The sequence below is a fragment of the Rattus norvegicus genome, chromosome 12 (genome assembly GCF_021556685.1).
Source record: "Rattus norvegicus strain SHRSP/BbbUtx chromosome 12, alternate assembly SHRSP_T2T, whole genome shotgun sequence".
Lineage (NCBI taxonomy): Eukaryota > Metazoa > Chordata > Mammalia > Rodentia > Muridae > Rattus > Rattus norvegicus.
In genome coordinates, this window is record NC_141545.1 from 43097903 (window position 1) to 43105978 (window position 8076).

Below are 8076 nucleotides of genomic sequence, written 5' to 3' on the forward strand. Positions count from 1 at the left end.
AATAATAATAATAATAATAATAATAATAAGTTGAGCAGTAGAACTCCAGAACCCCCATTGTCGGCACCAACTATTCTTTTCTGTTTCTTTGTTTGCTTGCTCTGAGACGGGATCTCTCTATGAAGCCCTCGATGTCCCAGAACCAGCCATGTAAGACCAAGCTCACAGAGATGTGCCTTCCTCTGCCTCCCTAGTACAAGGATTAAAGGTGTGTAGCACCAAGCCACACCATCATTACCACAATTCTCGAGTGTACAAGGACCAACGTCAGTGTGTCACATGTCACAAAGAGCAGGCAACAGTATCGAATTCCTCCCCTCCATGGGGAGACTCCTACATGTACCTGTTAACTATTGCTACATAACAACCACCCCCAAAGTCACAGATCTAATCCACCAGCATCTTAATATATATCTGAGCATATGAAAGGCGTGATTTTGAGAGACTCTGTGTAAAGGTTCTAGCCCAAGCTCTTCTGCCTGCTCCTCCAGATGCTCAGACATTTGCCTTTCTCTGCATAGCCTCAGGGACGCTCTCCGTATACTCCTCTTTGCCTAGCTTCCCCAGCACAAGGCCACACAAGCATAGATGTGTGTTCACGTGATACCTCAAGGGGGGTCAGCACCAGGGACTGGAGAGCAAGGGGGAGCTATACCCCCTTCTGGGAATTTGTGGCAGAAGTTAAGAGTACAGAGTGGTGGCACTTCCTTCATAGCCACTGTGGAGAGGAAACAGCCCCTGACTCGACCAGGGAATGTGAGACCTAAGATTCCGATGTGACCTTATTTGGGAAGCATCAGCTGCCACTGTGTTTTGGTCCACAGAAGTCCTCGGCAGGGGCTTTTGTGAGGAACAGAACGGGGCTATATTGCGTGTCAGGAAGGGAAAGCCCCCAAGTCCCATGGAGTGGATGACTACCTGTGGCACCATAGGCGGTCTTGTCCTGTCTTCGGTCTCTTTTTGGAGGCAAGGTTTCGCTACATAGCCCAGACTGCCTTGGATCCCTGATCCCCCTGCCTTTCCTGAGTACTTGGATCACAGGTATGTGCTGGTATGTGGCTCCTGTCCCCAGTCCCTTATGAACTAACCCCAAATCAACAAAAGCTGGGCTGGCCTGTAGCTTATTTGACCAGCATCTCTGAAGCCCTGGGTTCCATCCCCAGTCTTTCACAAGCCTGGTGTGCTAGGGCTCACCTGTAATCTCAGAGCTCAGCAGAGGATTGGGATGTCTATTAGTCAGCATTGTCTAGAGTCACAGACTGTATGGAATGTCTCTACATTAAGGGAATTTGTTGTGTTGACCTCCCCAACAATGGTCAGCTGTGAATTAGAAGTCTGAAAATCTAGTAGTTGCTCAGTCCCATGCGGCTGGTTGTGTCAGCTGGTCTTCTGTAGAGGGAGGTTCCAACAGATGTGCTGGCAAGTAAATGCAAGGGGGCAAAGAAGAGAGAAGCTTCCTTCTTCCAATGTCCTTGTGTAGGCCTCCAGCAGAAGGTGTGGCCCAGATTAAAGGTGTGTACCACTACCTGGGATCTGGGACTTGCTTTGTCCCATGCTGACCTTAAACTCAGAGATCTCCTTGTCTCAGTCTCCTGGGATTAAAGGCATGTACTACCTTGCCTGGGCCTAAGCTTTTCACAGCCACTAGGCCTCAAGATCTCCATGCCAAGATCCGAATCAGAAACTTGTGTCATCCAGCCTCAAGATCGGGATCACAGGTGAGCCCTCTAATTCTGGATTGTAGTTCATTAGAGATATAGTCAGGTTGACAACCAATTAATCCCATTACAAGGAGGTCTAGGTTAACCTTGGCTACTGAGTAAATTCAAGGGCAGCCTGGGCTACAAAAGATTCCATCTCAAAAAAAAAAAAAAAAAAAAAAAACAACAACAACAACAAAAACCCTTCAAAACAAAGCTGGGCTCTCTTTTTCTCTTCTTTTTCTTGCCCCTTCCTCTTGTCTCATTCCCCCATTAAATCTCACCACATGGAAAAAAAAAAAAAAAAAGCAAAGCTGGATGGTGGTGGTGGTGCTGGCAGAAGAGGCATCTGCAAGCCTTAGAGGCAAAAGGCAGGTGCATCTCTGAGATCAAGTCCAGCCTGGTCTACAGAGGGACTTCCAGGACAGCCAGGGTTATGCAGAGAGACCTTGTTTCAAACAACAACCAGGGGGCTGGAGAGATGGCAGAGTGGTTAGAGCACTGACTGCTCTTCCAGAGGTCCTGAGTTCAATTCCTGGCAACCACATGGTGGCTCACAACCATCTGCAATGGGATCCGATGCCCTCTTCTGGTGTGTCTGAAGACAGTGTACTCATATACATAACAACTAAATAAATCTTAAGGAAAAAAAAAAAAAACAAACCCAAGCAAACAAAGCAAACTGCAGCTATTGGCTGGGGGCCTACAACACTTGTGTGTGTGAGCCCTGCAGGAGGGGAGCAAACAGCCGATCAGGGAGATGAAATGCCTGTCTGGACAGCAACCATGCCTTCCTCTCCGGGCTTGACACCCTCATTCACAGACAGGTAAGGCCAAATCTGCCCCTCAACTTAGCATGTCCACTGGTTTCAGAGGTCAGGGTGTGGTCGGCAGCTGGGACATAGTGCAAGAACCTGGGGACAGTTCTAGCAGAAGTGGTAGGGGGAAAGAGAAATGGGACTTTCTATCTCACTCTAAGAGGAGGCCTTGAGACCAACAGGTTCCTTAAACATTCATGAACCTCACCTTAACTAGTACCCTTCTCAATGATGCCCTCCCTTTAACTAGTATCCTTCTCAATGATGCCCTCACCTTAACCAGTACCCTTCTCAATGATGCCCTCACCTTAACCAGTACCCTTCTCAATGATGCCCTCAAATGATGTCCTTACCTTAACTAGTACCCTTCTCAATGATGCCTCACCTTAACCAGTACCCTTCTCAATGATGCCTTACCTTAACCAGTAACTTTCTCAATGATGTCCTCACCTTAACTAGTACCCTTTTTAATGATGCCTTACCTTAACTAGTACCCTTCTCAATGATGCCTTTGCCTTAACCAGTAACTTTCTCAATGATGCCTTTGCCTTAACTAGTACCCTTCTCAATGATGCCCTCACCTTAACTAGTACCCTTCTCAATGATGCCCTCACCTTAACTAGTACCCTTCTCAATGATGCCCTCACCTTAACTAGTACCCTTCTCAATGAAGCTAGCCTCCCTGGGCAGAGTCACAGGGCATGTGGTTAAATCCACCCAGAGTCAGAAACTCGTTACTGTCTTGCAGCTGAAGAAGTAGCAGTTAGCGTTATGCAAGAGAAGTTTCTCTGGGGCCCTGCCTGGCTGTTGGGTACCCCTCAGCTGGAATATCCTTTCAGGAAACTGTTGAAAATGGTCCTGTGGATCACCAGGGCCTGAAAATTCATGTATCCTTTGCCTCGCCCATGTAACTCAGCTTCTTTGGAGCAACAGCGAGAGAAGTTGGGCATGACTCTGAAGAAAAGCGCTGGCTGCAGCAGTCCACACAGCCCACTTGTGCAGTAACCGGAAGCAAGCCAAGTGCTCGGCACCGGGAATTGGGTGGGAGCTCACCTATGGACGCTGCTTCAACAACGACATTAAAGCTGTACAACAGCCAGGCATGGCGATACACACCTCTCATTCCAGAGCTTGGGACGTAGAGGTAGGAGGATTGCCGTGGGCTCTAGGGCAGGCTGGTGTGCAAAGAAAGTGAGTTCCAAGCTGTCCAAGGTTGTAAGTGAGACCCTGCCTGAAACAAACAAAAACATTAAACACACACACACACACACACACACACACACACACACACACACACAACTATACATGTAACAAAAAGTAAAAATGTAACCCCATTCATTTAATAAAATATAAACCCTGAGCACTCAGGCTCTTTTTCTTTTTTTTAATGTATTTAATTTATTTAATGTGAGTACACTGTAGCTGTCTTCAGACGCACCAGAAGAGGGCATTGCATCCCATTACAGATGGTTGTGAGCCACCTTGTGGTTGCTGGGAATTGAACTCAGGACCTCTGGAAGAGCAGTCAGTGCTCTTAACCACCACTGAGCCATTTCTCTAGCTCCAGTGGGACTCAGGGCCTCAAGCTGCTAAGCATATGCTAATGCCCAAGTTAACCTGTAGAGACCAAAGGTTAAGATTACATATCTTTCTCAATTATTCTCCACCTTAATAATATTTCTATTATATATTATACAAATATTATATTATATGATTTATATTAAAATGTATTTGTATATTATAAATATTGTGTTAGTCAGGGTTTCTATTCTGCACAAACATCGTGACCAAGAAGCAAGTTGGGGAGGAAAGGGTTTATTCAGCTCACACTTCCACATTGCTGTTCATCACCAAAGGAAGTCAGGACTAGAACTCAAGCAGGTCAGGGAACAGGAGCTGATGCAGAGGCCATGGAGGGATGTTACTTACTGGCTTGCTTCCCCTGGCTTGCTCAGCTTGCTTTCTTACAGAACCCAAGACTATAAGCCAAGAGATGGCTCCACCCACAATGGGCTGGGTCCTCCCCCCTTGACCACTAGTTGAGAAAATGCCTTACAGCTGGGTCTCCTGAAGGCATTTCCTCAACTGAGGCTCCTTTTCTGTGATAACTCCAGCTTGTGTCAAGTTGACACACAAAACTAGCCGGTACAAATATATATTATCTCATATAAATATATTATATTATGTATACATTATGTCAATATTATTAGTAGTTGCTCTAGCTGGCCTGGAACTCACAGAGAGCCAGTATGTCTGGCCCCACCTTATTTTTTGAGAGAGGATCTTACTGAGCCTGAGGGGGACATTCGTTCAGCAAGGCTGGCTGGCTGGTGAGCCTCTGCGACCTTCTTGTCTCTGCCTCCTTCTGCGTTGAGATTATAGCACGTGGAAGACTGTGCTTAGCTTGTTACATAGGTGCTGGGGTCAGGTTCTTACGGATGCATTCCCCTGTGTAGTGGCTTTAGAGCAGTGGTTCTCAATCCGCGGGCCGTGACCCCTTTGTGGAGGCTGAATGGCTATTTCACAGGGGTCACGTACCATATCTGATATTTGCATAAGGTTTGGGGGGTCACCACAACATGAGGAATTTCTCAAAAGGCTTGAGAATCACTGGGTTAGACTATTGCAACATGCTTATGCAGCCCCCAGGCTGGGGAATAGCATGGACCCGTGTCCGCGAGTGTGTGTGTGTGTGTGTGTGTGTGTGTGTGTTCACACGCGCGCGCCTGTGCGTTCACTCTATGTGTATCATCCTTAGCGATCATACACCCGTGTTTTGCCTCTCTGGTGTGCCTAGTGTCTGGTTTCTTTCCTGTAGGTTAGGCTGTGCTCCTTGAATCCGCTGCAGAAGTGAGTTCAGCAAGGCTCGGATCCAGACATCACCTGTGGCCAAGGGCCTCAGTGAGAGAGGATTGGAACTCAAGGCAGACTCCTCCCCCTCCAGCCAGAGCCAGCCTTTTAGAGGGAGGCGGGAAAAGTCAAGCTTGGCTGTGGTTGTGTGTGCCCCCTGGTGGCTGGGAAGGGCAGTGTTCATGGTGTTTCTGAACCGTTGGACTCCCTGTCCTGAAAGTTCTAGTTTTGTGACTAGAACTCGTTTTACCTGCTTGGGCCTCAGTTTCCCGAGCCTGATAGGGACTTGGTGACAGAAAGTCTTTGCAGTAAGGGATTAACAAATGACAGCAGCTGTAGTGGTCAATAATAAAATTAAAAGGAATGAGACACCAACCCATTGCTATTGCAGGTACTGTAGGCATGTACACATGTACACATGGCATCTGCGGGATATTTTCATCTCAATCGGCAAAATGTCTCCACCTGACTCGCTAAGTTCCCAATTTCCATCCCACGTTGCCACCGGCAACTCTCTGGGCCCTGCAGTGATCTCGACATCCATCTAGTTACCAAGACGGGTGGCTGCCACACCAATTCCATACACAGATCGCCTATCTTGGGGCTCTCTTGCCTCGGACTCTGCTCATATTCCCAGCATCCGCCCCCTGTGGTTATTGTCACAACCCCCAGTAACCGGTTAAAATCAAAACTCAATGAGCTTGTATTTATCAAGCAGATTTAGATTTATACCAGTAAATTCTCACTCCACAAAACGTCCACACAATAAACTCAGAGCCAAATAATATCGATATAAACTGCCCACCTAGATAAGACAAATTATCCTATAAAAATCCATCCCTTATATAATAGTCATAGCTACCTGTGGCCCTTTAAGGCCACACAGATCTGGGTCGTCCTTCTCTGCCTCCATCTCGGTTCTTCTTCCCTCCTTCTCTCTTCTCTCCAAAACTCTGTGCCTGCCTTACTTTTTCACTGCCCAATCACAGGCCTTGCCTTATCTTGTGCCTGCCCTCATCTGCATATAGACAATCTATAAGCAGCGACTCGGATTTATGCCAGGGAATGCCAGGGGAATACCTCTAGGGTAAGCAGGCAGTTACATGGTTTTAGATCAGCCTTTTGTATATTGTGTTTATGTTTTTAGGTAAGGTCCATTGCCCCCCCCCCCCATGTCCTTTAATTTAGTGTGTAACTGAGGCTAACTTTGAACTCTTGCTCTTCTGCCTCTGCCTCTAGAGTGATGGGTTTACAAGCATGCTTTAAAAATTTTTTAAAGACCTATTTATTTATTTATTTATTTTTTATTTATTTCAGGTATAGGATACATTGTAGCTGTCTTCAGACACACCAGAAGTGGGGCATAGAATCCCATTACAGATGGTTGTGAGCCACCATGTGGTCACTGGGAATTGAACTCAGGACCTCTGGAAGAGCAGCCAGTGCTCTTAACCGCTGAGCCATCTCTCCAGCCCGGGACCTTAAATTTTTCTCTTCTTTAAAGATGGGTCTAGGGGTTGGGGATTTAGCTCAGTGGTAGAGCGCTTGCCTAGGAAGCACAAGGCCCTGGGTTCGGTCCCCAGCTCCGAAAAAAAGAACCAAAAAAAAAAAAAAAAAAAAGATGGGTCTCGTTCGGAGAGATTGCTCAGCAGTTAACAGCGATGGCTGCTCTTGCAGAGGACCTGGGGTCAATTCCCAGCACCCAACAGGGGCTCACAACCATCTGTGACTCCAGTTTCAAGAGAGCTGAGACCTGGTGTTCACACACACATGCAGGCAAACCGCTGATTCAAAAAAAATTTTTTTTTTTTTAACGATGAGGTCTTACTATTTAGTCCAGGTTAAGTCTCAAGCTGGTGATCCTCCTGCCTCAGCCCAGTGACTGCTGGGCTTTAAATATGTCCTTCAGAAACCACCTTCCCTGTCCTGTGAAATAGTCTAGAAATTTATGGCTCAGAGTAGGGATAGAAGGACATAGTGAGTTCCTTTTAGGTATGGGGACAAGGCCTTACACTTCAGTCCAGGCTGGTCTGGACATCTTGCAATCCTCCTGCCTCAGCCATCCTCAGTGCTAGAATCGTAAGCGTGAGTCACTTTGTACACGTGAACCCACGGAATTTGTCATTGGTTGGCCAGAGGCAAAGTTGGTCAGTGACTAGACCAAAGTTGTTGATCTGAGGTGAGGGCTGCTTGTATGCTCAAGCCCTTGGCTTCTGGGGTCTGGCGCTGCAGGCTGAGGTCTGAACAGCCCTGAAATGCCAATCACCACCCCCCTTCGTGTTATTTTTTGAGACAGATTCTCACTCTTTGTCCCAGCTGGGTTTTATAATCTTCAAGAGCACAGGAATAGGTACTCCAACACCCAGCTTTTAAAAAAATTATTTTGAGACAGGGTCCTAGGCTAGCCTGGGTAACTTTAGAATACTTCATTCATGAACAGACAAATAGAAAAAACAAGTTGCAGGCTGGGAGATGGCTCAGCAGTAAAGAGCGTTCGATGGTCTTGCAGAGGACTTGAGTTCGAATCCCAGCACCCACATTCAGGCGGTTCACAACAGAGTCTCAGGGAATGCAGCACTCTTTTCTGGCCTCCACCTGTGTCCACATCCTCAAACACACATGCACACATGGGTGTTAAGATTATTTGTTACTCTAAGGAGGACCTGGGTTCAGTTCCCAGCATCCATATGGTGGCTCACAAGGATCAT

At 47.0% G+C, this 8076-nt stretch overlaps 1 long non-coding RNA gene across 2 annotated transcripts; it reads left to right on the plus strand.

The window, feature by feature from the left end:
* Positions 1-805: 805 nt before the first annotated feature.
* Positions 806-5741, plus strand: LOC148002338 (uncharacterized). 2 transcript variants are annotated; one of them, XR_015634792.1, is made up of 5 exons: positions 806-1041; positions 1481-1718; positions 2434-2527; positions 3435-3662; positions 5337-5741. It is a non-coding gene; the product is annotated as an uncharacterized LOC148002338 (long non-coding RNA). The 2 variants fall into 2 exon arrangements; XR_015634791.1 differs by lacking the exon at positions 5337-5741 and having other exon boundaries at positions 3435-3879.
* Positions 5742-8076: the final 2335 nt, after the last annotated feature.